The following is a 6,000-nucleotide window of genomic DNA, read 5'->3' as shown; positions in this document are numbered from 1 at the left end:
TGTTGAATCTAGCACAATGGGAACATCTGTCAATGTCATGCTTCAGGCCTAGACAAACAACAGGATTGATAATCCTTGTATGTGTTTTGCTTCCTGTGGTAAAGGCAGTTACTGACATTTTTAAATTCACTATCAAACATTTCAAAATCAATAATAAGGCAGAAATGGTTCCAATGTCACTGTGCAATGTGTGAAGTTAAACAAATGTGACAAAATAAGGTAGGACAAGATTTCCACCAACAGAGTACTTAGCAGGATCCTTGGAAGACGTCTAACATACCAAACTGATGATGCCTGTACATGAAAGATCTGAAGATGGTATTGGCCAGTGCCTTCTTATACTACTGTCAACTTGTAAACTGAGGGGGATGCAGTCAGCCAAAACTCAGGAGGGAGAAGGTACATCTCTGGAACCTGGGTGTTTAAGTACAATATGCAGGCAGAAGTTTTAGATGTCATGAAAGCAGCACTGAATATTATGATGAACGTCTCTGTCTAACTCCTGTACTGAAGGGAGTACGTGCCACCTTTCAACAGCAAATGTCACACTAGGAGGGCATGCCCAACAAAAGACGCTCTCCAATTTAACACAAATAAACCGAGCAGATAAAACTTGAAATTTAGACTCCCAAAATGTATATACTTGGTCAGATTACAAACAAGGTCCATCCATTGACAATGGATGGAGAAGCTGTCCAAATACATGGATAGAAGGAAAGATAATACATACAATGTAGTATGGTTAAGTACATAGGTGTTATAGCCAACTTCAAATGTTCTGTGCACTGTGCAAAATAGTAAACCAGCTAACAGGGAAAAGTTCCCAACAGGATACTTTTCTGTCAGAGGGTCAGTAACTAGAACAATGCAATGTATGACTTAACAGGATGAATTCAAAAGGTAGTGTTTGGACAGGCAGCAAAAAGATGTTCTGAGGATTACATGTCTGTACATTACTTATTCACCTTACATCCTGGATGTGGAACATTTGTCTGACATATGGCACCTGAGAAGGCTTTGGTATGCTGACTGGATGTATTGCTGTCCTCGGAATTACACCCCTTTTGTAATGAATACTGCAACAGTGATAACGAAGGACATCATCATTTTTTTTTTTTTTTTTTTTTTTTTTTAATAAATGAGTTGGTAGACTTTAGAAATTTCCTACCAGGGAATTTGTCATAAATGATGTAGGAACAAATTATTGTATCTAAGGAAATGTTTTTTTCAGCCTGGATACAAAAATTAATTGACCACACATAATAAGGAATAACACAGACCTGGCAGTCCTCCTTTCTCTTCTATGGAGGAATATCCAATGGTGTTGATGGGCCCACACCTGGAAATGGCATCAGGTGCCAGATGAGTCAGTTACAGCTGTGGGAAATATTATTAGATCAAACCTTAACCTTTACTAAACACACTGCTAGATAAAACTCTTTCTCAGCTAAAAGTTTTATCTGTTTCACATCCGTTAACCAAAGCAGCTAAAAAATAAATTGCCATTTAATGTAAATAAGCACTCCCACATGTTGCACTAAACTCACACAGAAAAATCAACCTTCCACAGAAAGCAGAGAACAAAATTCTGAGGTTTATTCATTTGTTACACTAGAGAGGACACCACTTCAAATCATCCATAATATTAAATGTCTCCTTGTTAAAGCGACAGCAGTGTTTCTACTGAAAACCCTAATACTAGAATTTCATAACATACAGTCTACTTAACAAAAGGTATTGCTTCCCCAACTCAAAAACTACTTGTTAGGAAGAGCAGTTATGAATGGAGGAATAACACTAGCTTGCCATTAGTAAGACCCTACAAACCACTGCTATCACAAAGAGAGCCTTCTATAAAATATCTTCACAAAAGTTACTTAAGGCTGAAAAAGTACAGTTTTGTACCTACCATAAATGTAGATGTTCGAAGATCCACATTGCTGCAGTCCTTACACTTGGGTAGTCCGCTGTCCTCGGTCGGCCCGAATATCAAAGTATAAGGCTGACGTCGGTCAAGGCGCATTTGACTGACATCAGGACGTCAGGGTACAAATGCGCATGACCGACGTCATATCCTCAGTCTTTTCTTGCCCCAGATGTCAGAAGACCCTAAAAATAAAGGTCAAAACCAAAAGACAGCAAACAAACAACCAACCACCCGTGCACTAATTATATGTACAAAATATACAATATACACAATATTTACAACCCAACCCACACAACCACCTCCAACTACAGAGGGGAAGGAGGGAGGGTAAATTGGACTGCAGCAATGTGGATCTTCGAACATCTACATTTATGGTAGGTACAAAACTGTACTATGTTCTTCATCTCACATTGCTGCAGTCCTTACACTTGGGTAGAATCCCAAAGCAGAGGTAAGGGAGGATGGCCAAACTATAAGGAAGCAGGAGCTGCCAAAATGCCCTGCAAAACAGCAGTGGCAAAACCAGCCCTGGATTTAGAGTAAAGTGGTCCTAATCTGACACAGAATGAAGAAGAAATTCTTATGAACCTAGGGAAGGACAAATATATTAGAGTCATGAAACCAGATAAAGGTGGCGGTGTGGTTTTTATGGACCGAATTATATATGATGGAAAGATGTCCAGTATTCTTAATGATACAGAAAGATACAGTAGAACTTCTTTAAATGAAATACACATAGCGTATAAGAGGTGTATTGGAAGATTTAGTTTTAGAAGGATCTATTGATTTAAAAACTTTCAATTTTTTGAATGTCCCAAAACCAAAAATTCCCTCCATTTTTGGGATTCCGAAAGTACATAAGGACATCAATGACCCACCATTAAGAGTTGTGGTTTCTTCAGAAGGTTCAATTACAGCACCGCTAGCAAAATATATTGATGTAAAAATCAAGCAGCTGGTCACTGATAATCACAATATATTAAAAGATTCATGGGATTTTCTAAGAAAGATTAAGAATTTTCTACATAAAGAAACTGCTGGTTTTGGCACACTTGACGTAATTGATTTATTTACAAGTATTCCCCATGAAGTGGGTCTAGCATGGTTCGAAGAAATGTTGATACCTTTCAAAAATATTTCTCAAAATGATTTTAGAACTATTTTAGTTCTCATGGAGTTAGTTTTGAAAAACAATTACTTGTTTTTTGAAGGAGAATACTACAGGCAAGTGAAGGGAGTGGCCATGGGAGCCCATTGTGCACCCACGTATGCAAACATCGTTATGGCATATTGGGAGAATAAATATATTCTTATTCCACGGTTTAAAGATACATGGACCTTGTACTGTAGATTTCTCGATGATTTGTGTTTTTTTTGGAAGGGTACTAAAGAAGAATATGACACTTTTGTAGAATATGTCAATGAGACAACTGATTTTCTTAAATTCACTAAGAATTTTGATACACAGCAGTTGATTTATTTGGATGTCAACATAATTAAAAAGGATGGCATGTTTGTCTCTAAGATACATAGGAAGGAAACATTCTCAAACACATATCTGCATTTTACCAGTTCTCACCCTTTCCATCAGAAAAAGCGTTTGAAAGGGCAATTGGTAAGAATTTGCAGAATGACTTCTGATGATGGGATGTTTATAGGAGAATGTGAAACTTTGAGAAGTATGTTTACAAAAAGAGGTTACCCAAAGGAATTATTTGACTCTATATTGCATGATGTTCTTGAGGGGAGAAAGACTAGATTTGAACCTATTCTGGGTAAGGATGAGACAATGAAGTCATCAGATGTTCCCCAGGAAAATGATTTTGTATCAGGTCTTATTACAACTTATGATGGCCAATCGAATATAATAAAGAAGACGTTCGAAAAAGAATGGAAAAATTTTGCAAAAGTATCAGAACTTAGTCACATTTTTGAAAATGAAATAAAATTTATTTATAGGAAGGGCAACAATATTAAAGGTATTATTGAGAGTGGTGCCAGTGGATTGACCAATAAAAGTAAGAAAAAAGCTGGGGTTTTTAAATGTGGTGCTTGTAGATACTGTGCACATTTGAAAATTGGAAATAGCTGCTTTTTAGAAGCCAGGAAGAAAACACTTACATTAAATGCCTTTGTAAATTGCAATACAAAAGGGATTGTTTATGTTGCCTTATGTAAAAAATGTGAGGCATTTTATGTTGGAAAAAGTGAACGGATGATAAAACAAAGGATTTATGAACATTTATATGATATCAGGAAATCCTGTACGAACAATTCTCTTTACAAACATACATTAGTTTGTAAGGAATCCACTTTTGAATTTTTTGTAGTGGAAGTTGTGCCTATTGACCCGAGGGGGGGTATGTGGGAAACACTTCTAGAATACAGAGAATTGTATTGGCAAATAACTTTAGAATCAAATAAACATCCGGGTATCAATGATATGGTATCATTGGCACCAGTTTTAAAACTTAGAGCAGCTAAATTATAAAACTACTTTATACTTACATATATATATATATATATTGTTTTTGAATGCCAGGTCAGTGCAATACCATTGTATACCAGTGGGGTGTAGTATTGTTTTAACAACATTTTTTAATAATATTTTTTATGTATATTTTATGTAATTAATTGTTATGTGTTATTTATATATACATATATACATATTATTTTTGTTATTGATTAATCAAATATTTATTTTTAAAGTGTGATATGTATTTGATTATGTTTATGAACTGTGTTGCACTTTTATATGCATTTTATGTGGTTTGTCATAAGTGCTTCATTGAATCAGTGTAATGATTGGTGTATTTGAATTAGGAACTGTATTTAAACATGGACTTATGGGTGGAATATGTGTTTATCTGATGAAGGAGAGACGAAACGTGGGAAGTGTGTAACACTACGTTTGGATTTGTATGTGGTTTTGCTTTGGAGTGCTGCTTTTAGCCAAATAAACTGTTTGCATCTTCGTTGGCTAATTTGGTGCTTTGTTCGTGTTTATTGGTAGGTGATAATGCTTGGAGAAAGTATGCACTGAACTCCAAGTAGCTGCCTCCAAAATATCCTTGGTTGCCACCCCCCTCAAAAAAGCTGTCGAAGTGGCAGTAGCCCTAGTGGAATGAGGCCTAATCCCAGCTGGAATCTCCTTGCCATGATGGGAATAACAGAAAGCAATGCAAAACCCAATCCACTTAGAAATAGTTTGTTTTGACACAGGCTTGCCCTGAGAACTCAAAGCAAAGGAAACAAATAACTGCTGAGACTGCCTGAACCCTTTAGTTCTGTCCAAATAATATCACAACTGTCTGTGTACATCTAAAGTGTGCAAAATCTTTTCCCCTTTATTTTGGGGATTTGCATAAAAAGTAGGCAAATGAATAGTTTGGTTTAAAGCCACACTAGAAACCACTTTAGGCATAAAGGAAGGATTTGTACGTAAAGATACCCTATCCTTATGGAAAATTAAGAAAGGCTCAACCACCATAAGGGCCTGTAATTCAGATACCCTTCTTGCAGAGGTAATGGCCAACAAAAAAGCAGTCTTCCATGATAAATATTTCAACTCAGTAGTAGCTGCAGGCTCAAAAGGTTGTAGAGTGAGTTTCTCCAACACAAAATTGAGATCCCAAGCAGGAGTAGGAGCTCTACGTGGGGGTCTTATATTCTTTGCCCCTCTAAGAAATTGCTTGAACAAAGGATGAGAAAACAATGGTGGGTCACAGTCATAGTGAGCTGAAATTGCTGCAGCATGAACCTTAATAGAAGAGAAGGACAAACCTTTGTCCAGTAACTCAGTAAGATATTGAAGAGCCACACTTAAATTAAGCTCAAAAACATCAAAATCCTTTGCTGTACTCCAAAATAAAAATCTCTTCCATTTATCTGCGTACACTTTCCTTGTACTAGGCCTTCTAGCTTCCAAAATCACATTCAAAACTTGTTGTGGAAGTTGAGACCCTCTATGGTTCAAAACAGAATATGCCAGGCTGTTAGGTGAAGAGAGTGAAGTTTGACATTGAGCAAATGACTGTCCTCCTGGGACAACAGGTGTGGAATCGAAGGCAAAG

The sequence above is a fragment of the Protopterus annectens genome, chromosome 4.part0, assembly GCF_019279795.1.
Source record: "Protopterus annectens isolate FY-2018-M chromosome 4.part0, PAN1.0, whole genome shotgun sequence".
Taxonomy (NCBI): domain Eukaryota; kingdom Metazoa; phylum Chordata; order Ceratodontiformes; family Protopteridae; genus Protopterus; species Protopterus annectens.
This window is presented reverse-complemented; position numbering follows the sequence as displayed.